Genomic DNA, 19,861 nt, shown 5'->3' on the forward strand with positions numbered 1-19,861 from the left:
CCATGAAACAGAGATTTTTGCTACATTTAGGACAAAACTCTTGGTAAGTTGGATATTTAGAATTTGAATGTTTCTGAAAGCTCCAGAATGATTTTGTGAGGTTCATTTGGTGGAAAGAAACCTTCCTTCTCAATAGCAAGACTGGAGAAGGAAGGAAACAAAAATTATTAAGCATCATTTACCAAGCACTGGAAGAAGTGCTTTACAAGCATTATCTCCTTTAATAGGTTCTATTACTCCCATTTGATAGCTGAAGAAACTGAAGCAGAGAAAGGTTTAAGTGACTTGGCCAGAGTTACATAACTGCTAAGCATTTGAAGCTGGATTTGAATTTACATCTCCCTGGCTTCAGGCCTACTGTGCCACCTGGTGGACGCCAGGCAGATGAGATTGTGATACATAGGCAGTGCTTGCATTCATCAGAGTGGCCCAAAGTAGTCCAACTTGATTTTGAGCTGAAATCTCAAGGAATGCTGGGGTGAAATGTGACTTTTCTTTTGCTGTCCTTTGAAAATGCAAATGGAAGTGTTATGAATCCATTTGATGAGAAGACTGGATGACTACATGTCAATTTATATGGAGATAATCATTCCTTCTATCTATTATTCATCTCTGTCCAGCGCTTGCCTGCTGACACCTATACTTGCAAAGGAAAATAATGGACTTTTATGATGTTATTTAGTTAAAAAAAAACTTTAAAGTTCTCAAGTGTTTTTAACGTGTACAGGGAGTCCCAAAAGTCTTACTGCAGTTTCAAGCTATTAAAGAGTAATAAGATTTTTGGGACACCCTATGTTGTCTCATTAGAAGCTCCTCACAGCCCTGTGAAGCTGACACTACCAGGTTTACTATCCCCATTATACAGGTGGGGACTGAGAGACATTGAATACTTGCACAATGTCACACAGCTATTATGTGTCAGATGTAGGATTTGAACCCAGCTCTTATTGATTCCAAAGACTTCCTTTCTATATAAATATGTTACATGTGTAAACGATGATTATGATTATTACTTTACATCTTAATGCTTTTGCTTATTAATACTTCCATTTCTGGGGCGGCCAGGTAGCACAGCGAGTAAGAGCACCGACTCCAGTGTCGGGATGACCTGGGGATTGAATCCAGGCTCCAACACTTAGCACCCACCCAGAAACACCTGGCTGTGTAACCTTGAGCAAGTTACTTAACCCCAGTTGCTTAAAAAAAATACTTCCATTTCTACTATAGGACCCACTTGGGCAATTGCTCAGGGATGGGGAGGATGTGGTTTCCACCCGGTCACCCCTCCCCACCTCCCCACCCCCACTACCTGCCTTCCTTGCTGTTGTGACTGAGGAAGTAACAAAACAGTACAATCTAGGTTCTCTGTAAATTCATGCTGTTCAACCTCAGCTAGAATCTTCACAGACACGATTCATAGTAGACTTTGTAGACTCCTAACTGCTAGGAACTGAGGCAGGATCTCAGTTTCTTCCTCAAGTCTCTCCCCTCTCCAATCCATCTTTTTCCATATTGTCTGAATGGTCATAGTAGTTCACAGCTTTGATCATGTCACTCCTTGACTCATAAGCCCTCTGTGGCTCCCTATTGTTGACCAAATCAAGTTCAAAATCTTTATTTTAGCATTCAAGTCTCCCCACAGCCCTTTCCAATCTACCCTTTTGTCAGTCATATTTCAAATACTTCTTGCTAATCAGTGGGCTTTGTTAATCACATCTGTGCAAATCTTGTTTCCAGCTCTACATTTGGGTCTATATTTGTAAATAAAATTATATTTTTCAAGTTCTGAGAGGAGCATTTCCTTGCCTTTCCAGTGCTTAGCACAGTACCTTGCTATTAATGCACAGCAGATGCTTAGAAAATGTTTGTTCAATTGAAAGGAATTGAAAAAGAATGCTTCAATCCCAGGATTCTAAGAAATCAGTGCATATTAATACCTAGCATGAGTGTGGTAGTAGCTTATTAAGTCCAGCAGAGGTCAGTAGAATACAGGCTATAGCCAACTCAGCACACTCCACAAGCCTTTTTTTTCTGAGAAGCCTTGGGCAAAATTGCGAAGTGGTTGAGATTTGTCTTTAGTTCTTTTCCCTATAGGTCCTCCCTCAGGGCCCATACCTTTACTAATCAATGTCTTCTTTTATGCCTCATTCCTCATTCATCAGAATTAACCTTTTAATAATAAAATCACAGAATCTCAGGGAAGCAAGGGGCCCAAGAAGCTATCTAATCCAACCAGTACAGAATAGAAATCTGTGCCACAGCCCTCTAACAAGCAGTCAACCATTCTCTACTTGAATATCTCAGGTGATGGGAATCTCACTACCCATTGTTGTAGACTATTTGATGTCAGATAGTCTTACTTGTTAGAAGATTTTATTCATATCAAACAAAATAATATCCTCTGTAATTTCTGACCATTGTTCCTAGTTCCTCCCTTTTGGGTAAAGCATAACATATCAGACCCATCTTCCACGTGGCAGCCTTTTGGGTCTTCCTGAGCCTTCTCTTCTCCTGGTTAAAAATCCTTAGTTCCTTCACAAGAACTTAAGTCCCATCATCATTCTGGTTATCCTTCTCTGGACCCCTAGCAGCTTGTCAATGTCCTTCCTGAAGATAACTAAATCAGAATATTTATTCAACTCCCTATTATATATAACCAATGGACAGCTACGTGATGCGGTGGATAGAGTGCCAGGCCTGGAGTCAGGAAGACTCATCTTCTTGAGTTCAAATCTGGCCTCAGACTCTTACTAGCTGTGTGACCCTGGTCAAGTCACTTGACTCTGCTTCAGTTTCCTCAACTGTAAAATGAGCTGGGGAAGGATATAGCAAAACCACTCCAGTTGCTCATTGTTGGCCCTTCATTTTTTGAAGGGGACCAATTACATGGGCGATGTCTTGACTCTCACATGAATTGGATTTAAGTGAGGCAGAATTGTTCAAAGTCATCAGCCTTATTCTCTTACTGAGTCATCGAAGTCCAGTAGCAAGACAAAAGTCAAGATGACTGGCGATGTCCCAGGGTGCACTGAATGACCTTAGCATCTTTGATGTCTGACCAAGCTCTAAATGCTCCATAGAGCTTGCTTCAGCTGCCTTCAAGACCTCGGAACAAATTGTTCTCATCCACTCATTCCATGGGGAAAGTCTTCCCTTGCTTGGGGTATATATCCCCCTAACTCACTGACAGGTTTGAGGTCTGGTGATTACCCTCCACTTGGTGAAGCCCATCTGCCCAGACATTTTACTGGGGTGTGGCTGCTGCTTGTGCTACAGTTTCTTGGGTGAACATGCAGGTGGGTAGACACCAAAGGTAGGTGGGCAGCCCTGTAATGGGACTCGGTAGTCCTCATACTGGAAATTCTAGTCCTCCCTGAACCCCCGTACGCCCAGTATCTCTGCCAAGAAAACCCAAAAAGGGGTCATGAAGAGTCAAACACAACTGAAAATGACTGAGCAATAACTAATATATACCCTATGCTACACACTGATTTGGTGAATGATTGAAAGGAGAGATGGACTGTGTGACTATGGTTATAAATTGTCTTGAGTAAAGAAGGGAGGCCTTGGGGAGACTAGCTGGTGCAGTGAATAGAGCACTGGCCCTAGAGTCAGGAGGACCTGAGTTCAAATTTGGCCTCAGATATTTAACACTAGCCATGTGACCTTGAGCAAGTCATTTAATCCCATTTGCCCTACCTTCACACCTCCAAAATAAAAAGGCCAAAAAAAAAAAAAAAAAGAAGGGAGGCCTTGATCTTACTGAAAGTGGACAATCAGCAATCAACAAGCATTTATTAATTGCTTACTAAGGGCCTCATACCAAGCACCAGGAACACAAAGGCAAAATTAAACAATCTGTGTCCTCAAGGAACTTACATTCTACCTAGGGAGATAAAATCTAAATATATAAGAATACAAGAAAATGGAGAGACAGTATGGTTTCATGTGTAGAACTGGTCTCAGGGTCAGAAAGACCTGGGTTCATGTCCTACTTCAGACCCATACTGACTCTATGACCCTGGGCAAGTTACTTCATACCTAAGGACTACTCTCCAAGACTATAAATTGCAAATATAGTGCTAACTTGTGTTAATTAGGAAGTTTTCTTACCTGGGAGTTTTTCATTCCAATAAAATCACAGGCCCAGGATCATTCCAAAATAAATAAAAGGGGATTCTTGAGGAAAAGGCACTAACATTTGGAGGGATCAGGAAAGGCAGACAAAAATACAGGACTAGAGCTCTGGGGAGCTTGAAAAATATAGACTTATTTAGAAATAGATACTCAAACAGAGAGCTGGAAATAGAGATTTGCATGGATGTGGTTGACAAAGCCGTCAGGCTGGATGAGATTACAGAAGGAGAGAGGATAGAAAAAGGAAAGAAGAGGGTCGAGGACAGAACAGTGGGGACCGCCCATATGAAAGGAGCAAGTGGAAAATGAGAACCCAGAAATGAGATGAATAAGGAGTGATCATGGAGGCAGCAGAGCAGGAAGAACATAATGTTACAGAAGCTAAAAGAGTGTTGAAAAAAGAAACAGTATAAAGGCAGCCAGTATTGCAGAGCACTGGGCTTGGAGTCAGGAAGACCTGAATTCAAATTTGATCTGAGAAACTTACTAGCTATGTGACCCTGGGCAAGTCACTTAACTTCTCTCTTTCTCAGTTTCCTCAATTGTAAAATGGGGATAAACAAGCACCTACCTTGCAGAGCTGTTGCATTTCTGGAACTCCATGAGTATGAACTTCCAGCAAAGCTCAGTTTTAATTCCAGGACTGATTTTTTTTCACATCTTGTACATTATCTTACTAATGTCCATTGTTCTTATTAATTGAAGTGTGAAATGACTTGATCATAATCTTGGAAATTGGAAGGAAAAGCTGGTAAAGGTTTAACTCTCTGGGAAAAAATATGCATATAATACACTTAATTTTAATTTGCATTATTAGCATTTCCTACATCACTTTCTTAAGTCTAGGCAATCAACAAAATAATAAATCAAACTCTGATTTGTAGTGTGTTGGTTTCTTATGGGTAAATGCTCACATTGAAAATTTAACAATCAGTTCATCAGAGGCTATACAAGCTGGTTCCAGCACACCCATAGTGGGATGGGAGTGTTGGCACTAACATCATTGAAATAAAAGGAGTGTGCCCACTGTGCTTAGTTTCTTGTTGTGGTCTCAGCTTCCTTCTTAGTATTTACAGAATCTCTAAAAGATGCTATCTTTAGGATGAAGTTTGGTAAGTGAAACAATTGGGGATGTAGAGTCAGAGTATCTCTGACTTTTTTAATCTCACCTTTGACACTTTGGCCCGAGTTTCCTCATCTGCAAAATGGGAGGGGTCAGTCTCTTCCAACAACAACAAAAAAACAATGATGCTTTGAAAATTGAAGTGAGTCTCTGAGCCCACCTATTAATACCACTTAGAGAAAATCAGAGATGTACAAGATTTAGGAGGAAAAAAACTCAGTAAGATCTCATACAGCACTGTTTTATGAGACGGTATAAAAGGGTCATAAGAGATACAATTATTTCTTGTTAATCTAATGTGTAATAGATGTTCTCTTACACTTAGTTAATTTTCTTCACATAATTATGTTCCATTCCAATAGTTCGATTTCTATTCATTATTGCTCTGACCATAAGTAATGAATGGAAGAGTAAAGAGAATTCTCAAAGGCTATAAGAGCTTTGAGAGGGAAGCCTTTGTTCAGTGACAAGAGGGTTGATAGACTACTGCAGGATAAGAGCCTTATCAGTATTAATATTCACACTGTAAAGAAACCAGAAGACATAAAGAAGGGGCAGTTAAATGGAAGGTTGACTCACAGATTCTGAAAGGCAAATAATGGAGTTGGAGGTGCTAGTCTCATCCTTTGTCTCAAGGCAACATACAACATCATTTCATGGGACACTCGGTCATCTGACCTTGCAGTGCTCATGATGAAAATGACCTACTGTGAAGATAAAGGCAATTTATACATCCTCTTTTGCAAATGATGAAGATGTGTCATGCAATGTAACTAGGGCCAGGAGGGAGGGACATAAGCAAAATAGTACCTTGTTTTGCTTGGAGACATCTACATGGTGGATGTACTGGACAGGTGACTGAGCCTGGAGTCAGGAAGACAAGTTAGAATTTGGTCTTAAATACTTACGAGCTTGTGATTCTGGGCAAGTGTCTTAAGTTTTGTCTGCCTAAGTTTCCTCATCTGTAAAATGGATATAATAATATCAATTAGTCTCCCAGGAATGATGTTGTAAGGATTAAATGAGACAATATTCCTAAAATATTTTGCAAATCTTAAAGTGCTATATAATGCTAGTTACCGTGTTTCCCCGATAATAAGACACTGTCTTATTAAATTTTTTGGACAGAAAAACACCAGAGGGCTTATTTTCAGGGGAGGGCTTATTTTAATGAATATTGACAGCAATTTTAATAAACAGGTAAATGTGAACAAAAAAATGTGCCTTTATTCAATAAGCAAATCACTGGGGAAGAACAAGATGACGTGCTCACTGCTGCAGCTCTGATTGGATGCAGCTCTGAGCACGGCGTGCGTTTCACGGGGGGGGAGGGGAAGGTGTATACAGAGGGTACCGTAATGTAGCGTGTAGTGCAGGGGATCTCAATAGGGCTTATTTTCGGGGGAGGGCTTATTTTAGAGGAATCTTACACAGTAAGGGGAGGGCTTATTTTCGGGATAGGTCTTATTATCGGGGAAACAAGTTATTGTTTGAAGTCTTATTTGCCTCATTTAATAATTTCTTCTCATCCATTTCAATTCAACAAACTTTTATTGAGGGCCTATTATGTGCAAGACCCTATGTTGAGCACTACAGAAGATTTAAAAAAAAGAAATACTTCTACCCTCAAATAACTAATAATCTACTAAGGGAATTAAGATATCCACAGATATGGAGATGTTAAGTTTAGGTAGTGTTCTTGGGGTGAAAGCAGTAGGAAAAGTAGATTGTGGCTAGATCATGGAGAATATTGAATGTCATGCTAAGGAATTTGGACTTAAGTCTTTAGGTAATTAGAAAACCATTGAAAGTTTTTTTTTTTTTAAAGCAATCAGGGTTAAGTAACTTGTTCAAGGTTACACGGCCAGTTATTTCTGGGTGTGGTGCTAAGTATCTGGGCCCGGATTTGATCCCCAGGTCATCCCAACACTGGAGCCGGTGCTTTTACTCGCTGAGCCACCTGGCCGCCCCTCCATTGAAAGTTTTTGAGCACAGGGTTAAAAAAGATAGAAACCATGGATTAGAAAACTTACTTTGGCAATGATATATAGAATGGATTGGGGTATATCGGGAAAGACTGCAGAAAGGAAGGAAGGTCATTTAGAAAGCAATTGCAGTGGCAGAGAATGAGGGAAAGGGGAGGAAAAAAAAGGGTCTGAAGTAAACTCTTGGAAGTGGGGTCAATGAAGAGGGAAAAGTCACTCAAATTTCTAGTGTGAGTAATTTGAAGGATGGTAATGTCTTTAATAGAAATGGGCAAGTCAGCATGGAAAGCTGATTTATAAGAAAAGAGTATGGAGGGGAGGCTAGGTGGCATAGTGAATAGAATACCGCCCTGGAGTCAGGAGGACCTGAGTTCAAATTCGGCCTCAGACACTTAATATAGACACACAAACTATCTGTGTTTAAGTGACCTTGGGCAAGTCAGTTAACCCCAATTGCCCTGCCCTCCCCCCTCCAAAAAAAAAAAAAGAGTATGGAATCCATTTTGGAAATATTGTAAATGAGTTGCTGGAGCAGGGTGTCCAGTAGAAAGCTGGGAATAAGGGTCTGGGGCTTTAGTGAGCTTCTGACCCTTCCCATTCCCCATTTCAGGACTCTTTTATGCAGCATGTTCCCCCCAAGAAGAACATAAAGCTCCTGGAAGTTGAGAATTGTCTTTCCTTTTGCCTTTCTTTGATTCCCTGGGTACTTTACATGGTACCTGCCACATTATAAGTAATTAATAAAAATCTTGACTTTACTATCTACTAGTGACCAGTTATATGCTAGTGACTGTGAAGGATGCAGACCAGTAGAACATGTATTTCCTGCTGTTCATGAGTTTCCAAGCTAATTCGGGAGAGAAGACATTCCCATATGTAAAGTTTGGTTACAATACAGAAAGTGCTAACTGAGTAGTGAATGTTCATGAGAACTCTGAAAAGGCCGACAACATTGCCAATCTAGGAGGAAAAAGAAAACTGTTCATGAAAGAGATGGAATTTCCTATGGAACTTGAAGGATGAGTAAGGGTTGAGTAGTTTCATTGGATTCCTAGGCTCATAGAATTTAGAGTTGGAAAGAACCTTAGGGATCATCAAATTTACACACTCCTCCATTTTACAGATAAGGGAACTGAGGTACTGAGAAGTGCAATGATTTTCCAATGTCACAATATAGTAAGTGACAGAGCTGAGGTTTGAACTCAGAACCTCTGATGACAAATCCAGTATTCACAGAAAGATAAACAGGTATGGATGGCTTGGAGGTGGAAGGCTAGGGAAATGGTCATAGAAAGGACAAGGTGGTAATGTAAAAGGCACACACAGGGGAATTTGGAACAAAGGTCTGAGTTGGGAAAGTGGTTGAACCTAAGTCTGAAAATGGGTTAGGGTAAGATTATGTGGGAGGCTATATTTCTAGATAAGGACTTCATCCTATCAGCAGAGGAGTCATGCAAGATTTTTGAGCTTTAGGAAAATTTAATTTGGCATCCTGTTCAAGATGTTTGGAAAAACAGAGGAGAGCCTGACTGGAGATAGTGAGAATTAGGGGGTTACTACAGAATTCCTGGCATATTTCCTTTTTCTGCCAGAAAATTTGACAACACATTTTCAAAGCCAAATATAAATATATATATATATATATATATATATATATATATATTCACAATAGATTAGAGAGTTAGTTTTCTTGCTAATTCTTATTAAAGACCTGCTCCATTTTCTTGATAAATGTCACATCTGTCAATTACATTTTATATCCACATATGACCACGCTGTTTCTCACCAGGCTATACCCATTGAGAAGTCCTCCTAAATAACACGAGGCTTAAATACCAAGCCCATCACCTGTCTTTTTCATTCCAGCAGAGGAGCTCACTATTTGCTCTAAATTTAATCATGAGGCAGCTAGACAGAGATGGACCAGGAATCAGGAAGATCTGAGTTCAAATCTAACCTGAGGCACTTATTATCCGTGTGACCGTGGGTGAATCACTTAATGTTTGTCTGTTCCTCATTTGTAAAATAGGGATGATAATAATAGTACATACATCCCAAGGTTGTTGTAAGGATCAAATAAGATAGTAATTGTAAAGTGCTTAGCACAGTACCATAGTAAGTGATATATACATATATATATATATGTTATTTATCATTATTATTACAAAATCAGAGAATCATAGCTGTTTAGAAAGGACTATTGAGGCTACCTAGTCCATCCTGATCTGAACAAGAATATCCTCTACAGTACATACGAGTAGTTATCCAGGTACCATTTGAAGAGCCCTAGGCTTAGGGAAAACCATGTTCCTTTTGGATAGTTCTAGTTGTCATAAAGTTTTTCTTTATGCTGACCTACATATAAGCTGCTTCTCTGTAATCTTGTTTATTGTTCCTAGTTCAGCCCATTTTGGCCAAACCGAACAAGCTTATTTTTCCTTCTACCTCTTCCACACCTGGTAGGTTTCAAGTACTTGAAGACAGTTATCCTATTCTCATACCCCATCCTTTCTGCTCACATGCCCCCAACCTCATCATGCTTCAAAATCTTTTCTGGGGTAAACAATTTGAGTTTCCTCATCTAACGTTCCCAAGGTGTCATGGCATGGTCTCCAGCTCTCTCATTCTTTTGGTTGTCAGTATGAACTGAGATTTCAGATCTAGAAACATAGCAATCTTAGTGATTGCTCCTAGCTCAGTTCTTTGGAGTAGAGTAGAACAAGACTAATTTCTCATGTAATGAGCTTGAATGCTTCACCAGAATCCATGGCATATGAAAAGACATAGAGGAATGTCCCTGGTACATTCTCTATGGAAGATTTATGGAAGGATATAGATAAGACTTAAAAAGCAGCATGGTATAGTCAGAGGCATAAAACTCTAGAAACAGGGGCCACTAAACCTTTGCTGGGCAACGAGGTGGCTCAGTAGATAGAATGTTGGGTCTGGAGTCAGGAAGACTCATCTTCCTGAGTTCAAATCTAGCCTCACACACTAGCCATGTGACTCCGAGCAAGTCACCTAACCCTGTTTGCCTCAGTTTCCTCAACTATAAAATGAGCTAGAGAAGGAAATGGCCACTCCATGTATCCATGTAGATGGATATTCCAGTATTTTTGTTAAGAAAACCCCAAATGGATGATATCTAAAAATAAAATTAAGGGATGAGAGAGGAATATATTGGGAGGAGAAAGGAAGAGAGAGAATAGGGTAAATTATCTCACATAGAAGAGGCAAGAGAAAGCTGTTACAAAACCTTACTCTTGCTGGATTTGGCTTAAGGAGGGAATAACATGCACACTCAATTGGGTATCTTACCCTTCAGGAAAATAGGGAGGAAGGAGATAAGAAGGGGGGAAAGGATAGTCAGAAGCAAACACTCCTTTGAAAAGGTCAAAGGAGAATATAGAATAAATGGTGGATAGGATGGAGGGAAATATAGTTAAGTTAGTCTTTCACAATATAACTACTATGGAAATGCTTTCCATCACTACACATGTATAGTCCATGCTGAATTGCTTGTCTCCTCAATGGCAGTGGGTGAGAAGGGAGGAAGGGAGAGAATCTGGAACTCAAAGTTTTAAAAACAAATGTTAAAAACTGTTTTTACATGCAACTGGGAAATAAGATATACAGGCAATAGGGTATAGAAATCTATCTTGCCCTACAAGAAAGTAGGGGGGAAGGAAGTAAGAGGGGGGAGATGGGAGGATGGAAGGGAGGGCAGACTAGGGGAAGGCGTAATCAGTATGCTTGCCCTCCTGGGGGTGGAGCATAGGGGAGAGATAGGGAGAAAATTTGAAACTCAAAATCTTGTGAAAATGAATGTTGAAAGCTAAAAATAAATAAATAAATTCTGGAGAAAAACCCCCCACAAAAATGGACTCATGAAGAGTTCATGGCTGAACAACAACAACAAAACCTGAATAAGGATCCCTGGGGTTATATACTGACTTAGTTTTTAAATGCTCCTATTTTTATTGTATTTTATTAACTATTTCCCAATTATATTTCTCTGCGGTTCAGGTCACACCTTGGAGTGTTGTGAGCCTCATATGGGACACCTTTAGTATAGGGGATAGAGGGCAAGCCTCAGGGACAGTAAGACTTAGGTTTAGATCAGTTCTCCGACCCTTACTGGCTTTCAATCTCATCCTAGCCTTTTGCTATCTGTGTTACCTTAGATAAGTCATTTTATCTTATTTGGCCCCAGTTTCCTCATTTCTAAAATTAAATGATTAGATTGAATGAGTCCTAATATCCTTCCAAATCTAAAACCCATATCATCCTATTGTATCCCCTTCCACAAGCTTCTGGATATTGATCCACAGCCTTCTTTAGAGAGGTCATTCCCACTTGTTGGGATGGGACAGTATGAGATCTTATAGCTCTTAAAGGTTTAGGGGCACTGGGGTGTCAGACAGACAAGGGAAGAAAAAAACCTCAGCAGCAGAGGGGCCTGAGAGGATTGCAGCCTGAGGGTTAACAGATTTTTTTTTTAAGCAATTGGTGTTAAGTAACTTGCTCAAGGTTACATGGCCAGGTGTTTCTGGGTGAGTGCTAAGTGTCTGAGCCTGGATTCAATCCCAGGTTATCCCGACTCTGGGGCCGGTGCTCTTACTCACTGTGCCACCTGGCCGACCCTGCGTTAACAGATTTTAAGTCAAATGGTTGAGGGGCATCTACATCCCCTCTCCCTCTCCCACATCCTCATGGAGATTTATCCTGTTATTGACTTTTTACTGATGAAATATTCTGAAAGTCGGATTAATCTTTTGATAAAATATTTGTTCTTCATTGTCTTGCACTGAGTATATCTTTAAGTCTGAGAGGGCAAGGGGGGCAGCACTGAGGAGGTTTGATTTTTCATAGACACTGTTAAGTTAGATCTCTTCTGTACTGGCTTGTCAGTCAAAGATACTGCCTAGGGGCAAGCCAGTTTTATCACAACTTTGAAAACCTTTTAATCTCCCAAAGAACACAGAGAGAATTCCACATGCGCTTGGAGAAAATGATTTCTTTATTGTAACTGTATGTGGAGATCAGTAGGAACAGTGATGTTCTTGGGGCGGTCCCCATGTCCCTGATGCCAGAGGGATCAGGGCAGGAAAGAAAGACAAGAGTATGGAGAGCTAAGAAGGAAAGTGCCACACTAAGCTTGCCCCAGTAGGCAGTGAGAGGCTGGTCTGTGAGGAATCTGACCCTATCGCCATCTAGTGCAACGACTACAGACTTAACCACAGTAACACCTGAACACAACTCTTAGGTTTGCGTTTTGGTGGCAGTAATCCCTAGCCTAGAATTTTCTTATGATACTTTCCCTAGTTCCAATCTTGCCTCCTTTTGTAGTGATCCCTGTTCCTTTCTCTTCAAGATAATACCTGATCTAACCCTCTCTCCCCTTCCAGAAAACTATTTGTTCTAACAGTAGCCTAAAGTATACAGTGGGCAGCTAGGTAGTACAGTGGATGGAGTGTCCAGGCTGGAGTCAGGGAGACTCTGGAGTTCATATCTGGTCTGGGGCACTTACTAGCTGTGTGACCCTGGTCAAGTCACTTAACCATATTTGCCTTAGTTTCCTCACCTGTAAAATGTGCTGGAGAAGGAAATGGCAAACCACTCCAGTATCTCTGCCAAGAAAACCCCAAATAGGATCATTAAGAATTGGACACAACTGGAAAACGAATTTACAACAACAACGATGGATACAGTATTTTAACAAAAGGAACAATCATTTGGGAGTCTCAAGTACCACATTAGGCTGGAAGGAAGACTATGTGGGGCCTTGTGCTACCTCTGAATAAACCACATTTCTAACATCATTACAAAATGGAACACAGTATACAAAAAAGATCTTGTTTATCAATCAACCAATCAATCAGTCAGAAAGCATTTAAGTGGCTTCTATATGCCAACCATCGTGATAGGGACTGGTGATATGAAAAGAAAAATGAACTAGACCCTACCCTCAAGGAGCTTGTCAGTAAGGATTCATTCAAGGGCTGCACTTGGAGTAGTGAAAGAGCTGGGTTCTATTCTAGACTTCTACTCTCATTAATCATGTGATGCATAGGCAAGTCATTTCACCTTTGCTATAACATATATTAACTATCTCCACAGTCAGGTAAGTGGTACTAGACCTGGCATCAGGAAGACCTGAATTCAAATTTGCTCTATACACTTATTAGCTATGTGATCCTGGACAAGTCACTTAACCTTTGTCTGCCTCAGTTTCCTCACCTGTAAAATAAGGATAATAATAGCACCTACCTCCCAGGTTGAATGTTGTGAAGACCAGACGAAATATTTGTAAAATGCATTGCAAAACTTAAAAGTATTATATAAATGCTTTCTTTTGCTTCTTCTTGTCCACATCTTTGATTTCCTTATCCTCCCTGTCATCCTCCCCTTTTCCATCCTCCTCCCCTTCCTCTTCCCCTCCCCTCCACCCTCTCCTCCTCCTCTGCCTTTTCTTCTTCTTCTTCTTCTTCTTCTTCTTCTTGTTCTTCTTCTTCTTCTTCTGCTTCTTCTTCTTCTTCTTTTCCTTCTCCTCCTCCTCCTCCTCCTCCTCCTCCTCCTCCCCTTCCAGTTTGTGCAAAGACCTGGAGGAGGAAAGGAGGATCTCAAGGTTAATCAAAGGCAGATCTACTCACTGCAGAGCCCTCTATGAGCCATAAAATCTGCCTGAGGCTGACACTTCAATTGATTCCTGTGTTTATACTTGACTTCAGATTGAGATGAATCTTTTTGTTTCCATGTTTCACCCCTCCTCCCTGATTCTCACCCCCCATTATCTAATTCTCTGTCCAGCATACAGACATTCAGTGAATAGTATTTGCTGCCCAGCTCAACTTCAAAGTAACAAGGGGATGACAGATCATAGAATGGTGAAGAGCATAGGCTTTATGGTTGGAAGGGGCCTTAGTGATAAGCTAGTTCAACCCTTTCATTCTTCAGACAAGCAGAGAGAACTAGAGAGGCTGAGCTCTGAGCTTGGAGTCACATAAAACCTTGGTTCTATAGTGAATCTTCCTTCAATACATTAATTTTATCATCATAGGCAAGTCACAACCTCCTTTAGTTGAAATTTTTTATCTATAAAGTGAGAATAATAATATCAGTAATGCCTAAGTCATAGGGCATTTATAAAGTTAAACAAGATGTGTGTAAAGTGCTATACAAACCTAAAGATACTATGAAAATGTTAGCTACTATAGTAATAAGCAAGCTAAAAGCATATATGTCGGGGTGGCTAGGTGGTGAAGTGAATAGAGCACCAGCCCTGGAGTTAGGACCTGAGTTCAAATCTGGCCTCAGACACTTAATACTTACTAGCCATATGACCTTGGGCAAGTCACTTAACCCCAATTGCCCTCCAAAAAAAAGGAAAAAAAAATAGAAGTATATATGTCTGAATGGAATTCATGCTAAGTGCCTGTATCAGCAATGCCATATTCACAATGCCTATAGAGATTACAAATATGCTGATATAATTATCCATCACAAAATACGTCAGGTTTGCCATTTGGGGAAATAAACTAGAAAATTTATTAAGATACCAAAAGACTGAGTCCCAAAACCAGAAAGTGAAAGCCATCAGAGTAGTTATGATATTGTCACAGGTAGATAAAGTAGAAAGCACCCACATTCTCAAGCCTTTAAAACAGAACAGGCTACCTCAGGCAAAGGTCCTCCTCTCCCCACTCACAGCAACCACCCAGCGCCCTGGAAGCGCGCTCCCAGCAGCTCCGGCCCCTGGCAGTGCTCAGCAGGGGTCCTTAGCAGAAAAGTCCTGCTCCCAGCAGCTCCGGCCCCTGGCAGTGCTCAGCAGGAGTCCTAACTCAAAAAAAAAAAAAAAAAAAAAAGGGCTTCGCGCTGCCCCTCCCCCTCCTCCTGCTGAAACCGCAACCGCCGCCAACCGCCAACCGCAGGACCGTTAGCTCGGCTTTTTTTTTTCCGCTTTCCGCTTTTTCTTGCTCTGCTATGTCAGCACGTCCATGGGCCATGGGAGATTTTTAAATCCCATAACCCTTACAGTGCCCAGCACTGTGCTGAGTAATAAAAAAGGTGCCTACTCTTAAGGGATCATTAAGGAACAAAGCAGCACTAAACCATGAGGCATATTTATTATAAATGCACAAAACTTCAGAAAAGTTGCAGATCATCATGGCCTCAAGGAAAAGATGTTGAACTTGGGAGTCAGAGGTCTTGGGTGTGTCATTGCAGTCTGGTAATAGTGGCTTCCATGATGTTCCTTGAACAAGACATTGCATGATTTTTCCCTGGCTTTCCATGGCATTTCCTCATATATGAATTTCTCTCTCTCTCTTGTTCTCTGCCTCCTGGCTTCTCTGATTTCCTTCAAGTCTCAGCTAAAATCCCATCTTCTCCCAGAAGTCTTTCCCAATACCTAAATTCCTTTAATTGTAGTGCTTTCCCTCTATTGATTATCTCCAGTTTATCTTGTACATATCCATGAATGAAGCAGAATTACAGTAGCTCGAAAGAAATATGAGATGTGCAAATTTAGAGACATCTCCAACCCAAATGTTCATATGGACTACTCGTGCCCAACCTGTTGGTGAGTCCTATTGCTCCTATAAGCTCCTATTGGTCTGATCAGCCACAGTCAGACACCTCAACCCCAACATCATGATGTCATCTTGGCCCTCTTTGAGAGTGAAGGACAACAACCCACCAACCGGTTTGTTCATGGTGTTTTTTTGCACGTGATCTTCTGGCTTAGATTTCGAGCTCTGAAAGAGCAAGGACTATCTTTATTTTTTTTTTTTTGAGGGAGGAAGGCAGGGCAACTGGGGCTAAATGACTTGTCCAAGGTCACCCAGCTAGTAAGTATGGTCAAGTGTCTGAGGCAGGATTTGAATTCAGGTCCTCCTGAGTCCAGGGCTGATGCTCTATTCATTGAGTCACCCTAGCTGCCCCAGCAAGGACTGTCTTTTGCCTTTATTTGTATCCGCAGCACTTAGAACAGTGCCTGGAACATAGTAGGCACTTAACAAATGCTTATTGATTGACTGGCTGGTTCTTCCATTTACTAAGTGTGTGATTTTAAAAAGTTACTTCATTTTGTTGAGCCTCAATTTCCTAGTCTGCCAAATGTCCATAAGAATATTGGTAGCAGGTCCCAAATAAGGTTGTCAGGTTGAAAGCCTTCAATCACTATATAAACGTCTGTGGGAACTACTATGAAATTGGGAATTACAATAATAGAGGCCTTGGAGAATGGCATTGTTTGCAATAAGTGCTGTTGGTGACTTACCATGGGGGCCCTCTGCTTCTCAGGGCCCCGGCACCCTCCTCATCTCTCCTTAGTCAGACAAGCCACCTCTTCGTCTCTGCTAGGTAGTCAACTCTTCTGGTTGGATCGCTTTTGCTGGGCATCTCCATGGGTCTCATGGATGCCAAATATTTCTCTGCTACCATTATTTGGCCTTTAGTCATTCAGAATTTTCTAGACCAGAGGTGGGGAACCTGCACACTTGAGGCTACAACATGTGACCTTCTAAGTCCTCGAGTATAGCCTTTTGACTGAGTCCAAGTTTTATAGAACAAATCCTTTTATTAAGAGAATTTGTTCTATGATATTTGGATTCAGTCAAAGGACTGCACTTGAGCACCTGGAGGGCCACATGTGACCTTCAGGTTGCAGGTTACCCATCCTTGTTCTAGACTGTCATCTTTCATATGCAATGGTACAGCCAGCCAATAAATATTTGTTAAGTATTTACTATGTGCCAGGGACTGTGCTAAGTGCTAGGGACGAAAAGAAAGGCAGGATACAGTCCCTGCCCTGAACTAGTTAAATCAGTTGAACTGATTTAAACTGGTTTAAGCTGTTTTGAACCAGTTTGAACAGGATTGAGCTAGATTTATCTAGTTCAAACTGGTGGAAGTTGATTGGAAGTGGTTGATTGGACTAGATTGAACCAGTTTAAACATATTCGGACTTGTTCTGTCTAGTGTAATCCCATTTAAACTGTTCAATCCAGCTCTCCTAAAATTATATAACTTAGTGTTAGAAAAATCCTTTTAAACTCTTTTTCCCTTGATGGGAACATAAACCCACCAAACTCTTTCTGAGGTTACTGCCAAAAAAGAAATAAAAAAGACTCCTTAGGAATTGTGTCAAAGCTAGGCTATGAATACCACTTGTAAGGGTGAGGTTAAAAATCATACTTTTTGGCTCTGGAGCCTCAACCAGGTGCAAACACTTTTTGATTTAACCAAAGATTAGCAATGAGTTGGAACAGGGCCTGTATATCTCCTTCAATTAATTGAAGTCTTTTTATGAAAGAATGGGTCAATAACATAAGCAAATTATACAAAAAGGAGACTATCACAGACATTAGGGAAAAAGAGATTCTGAACATCTGGATTCCAGAGGTGGAGCAAGCATGATAACAAAGGAAGGACTAAGCTGTAGCACACAGGAGAAAACAAAGATTCATTCCTCTATTAGTATCTCAGAATGGAGGACAAGGCTAGGGGAAGTCACAAGGCAAAGTCAGCTCTTTCCTTAATTTCTCCTTCCAATGCCTATCTATCCACAGGCACTATGATATAATATATTGTTTCATTACCCAAGTATTTCCAGTAAATGGAATTTTATCTCAACCACAGGAAGACCAGGGGTTACTAATGACAGATATAAATGTAAGGCCAGGCAGAGAGCCCAACCTCTGGTTCTGTGTTAGGAATTTTCCCAACTGGGGGGCTTGAGAAATTGTGATTGAACTTAAAACTTTTGTCTAAAACAAATTCCCTACAGCTGAAGAAGAGGCAACCCAAGTAGACCTTAGGGGCCATGCTGTTGCCCTGTATACTTAAATAAGCTAAATATTGTAAGATGGTGTTGCATAATTTTTCTCTACAAACTTCCTTGATTGAATTGCAAATAATATTGAGCAAGAAGAAAATGTAAACTATCAGAAAAGGTGAGATCATTGCCCTCTTCTCTCCCAGTCCATATTCCTGCCTTAATTTTGCATATCTGCCAACAAAATGAAGCAAAAATGAGCATAATGGCAGAATTTGCAGCAAAGGAGGTTGGGGAATGAGGGCAGAGAGAAATCAAGAGTAGCTTGATTGGTCTTCAAATGTCTCTTACTTGGATTGATTTGTCTACCCAGATAAACATTAAGCTGCCCCAAATCAGGGATCTCATTGTATCCTCCTCCTGAGGACCCCACAAGGGACCTAGCACCATACTAGGCACAGCTGAGATGTTCAGTAAACAAGTGTTCAATAAATAATTGGATTACTAATTGTTATAAGTTAATGATTGAAGAAGGAAGAAGGGACCATGAGGGGAGAAGACTGGCTTCTTCATGCATTTCAATATGCTGCCTTCAGAGGGAACTCTTACCTCACAATTGCAACATGGTCTGATTTGGTTCCAGTGATTCAAAAGGGCTCAGCTTTATATTCAGAAAGCTGCCTTTGTAGGGTGTGACCTTAGCAACTGCAAACTCACTCCCTCCATCTCCGGTGACTCAGTGCCCTCATGCACTCCTTCTGAAGTTTCCTCAAGGTCTCATTAAACTTCTTCCTAAGGCTTGATTTCTCTAGGCACTCTCATAGTCCTCAGACCAGGCTTCTCTCTCCTTGTTCTTCCCCCATCAAACTTTCTAGACCTGTGTACAGTCTAATAGACTATCTGGAATCATAGACTGTGGGATGAAAGTGCAAATCCCTCCAATTCCAATAAATGCTAAGGTGGTCGGTAAGGATAGTAGCTTAATCATCTTGAGTGTTATTAATATACCCACTTTAGGGTTGAGGAACCTGAAGTTTACAGACATAAAGTGACTTGTCCATGGCCATATAAATGACAGATCAAGAGGCAGAATTCAAATACACTTCTCTTGCCTTTAAGTCTAGTACTCTTTTCAATTAAAGTACTTCATGTGATTTCTCTTAGACACATGATCTTTTGCATTTTAACCTTTGTAGGGTGTGTCCTTAGCAACTGCCAGTCAATAAACATTTATCAAAAGTGCCTACTTTGTGCCAGGCATTGAGCTAAACTGGTGATATAGAGAAAGGCAAAATACAATTGTAATGGCTTACACAGTCACTGCTCTCAAGGAGCTCAGTCTAATGGGGGAGACTACATGCAAACAGCTGTTTAAAGGATAAAGACAGAATGAATTGTAGATAATTAAGAGGGAAGACACTAGAATTTGTGGGAATGGGAAATTCTCCCTATAGAAGGTGGGATTTTAGCTTGGACTTAAAGCCAGAGAAGCCAGGAGGCAAAGATGAGGAGGAAGAGCATTCCAGGCATGAAGGACAACCGGGGAAAATGCCAGAGTCAGGAGATGGAGCATCTTGTTTGAAGCAAGGAGGCCAGTGTCACTTTATCATAGAACCGCAAAGTAAGTAGGGATGAGGGGTGCAAGGTGTAAGAAGATGGGACAGGTGGAAGGTGGCCAGGTTATGAAGGGCTTTGGAAGTCAAACAGAGGATTTTCAAGTTGATCAAGTAGGTGATAGGGAGTCAATAGAGTTTATAGGTATGGTGAGTGGGAAGGGGTGACCTCATCAGGTCTGTACTTTAAGAGGATTTGGGCAGCTAAATGGAAGACATATTAGAG

The sequence above is a fragment of the Petaurus breviceps genome, unplaced genomic scaffold (assembly GCF_028583685.1).
Source record: "Petaurus breviceps papuanus isolate PSGF00001 unplaced genomic scaffold, PetGlider_PUasm1.0 90919, whole genome shotgun sequence".
Taxonomy (NCBI): domain Eukaryota; kingdom Metazoa; phylum Chordata; class Mammalia; order Diprotodontia; family Petauridae; genus Petaurus; species Petaurus breviceps.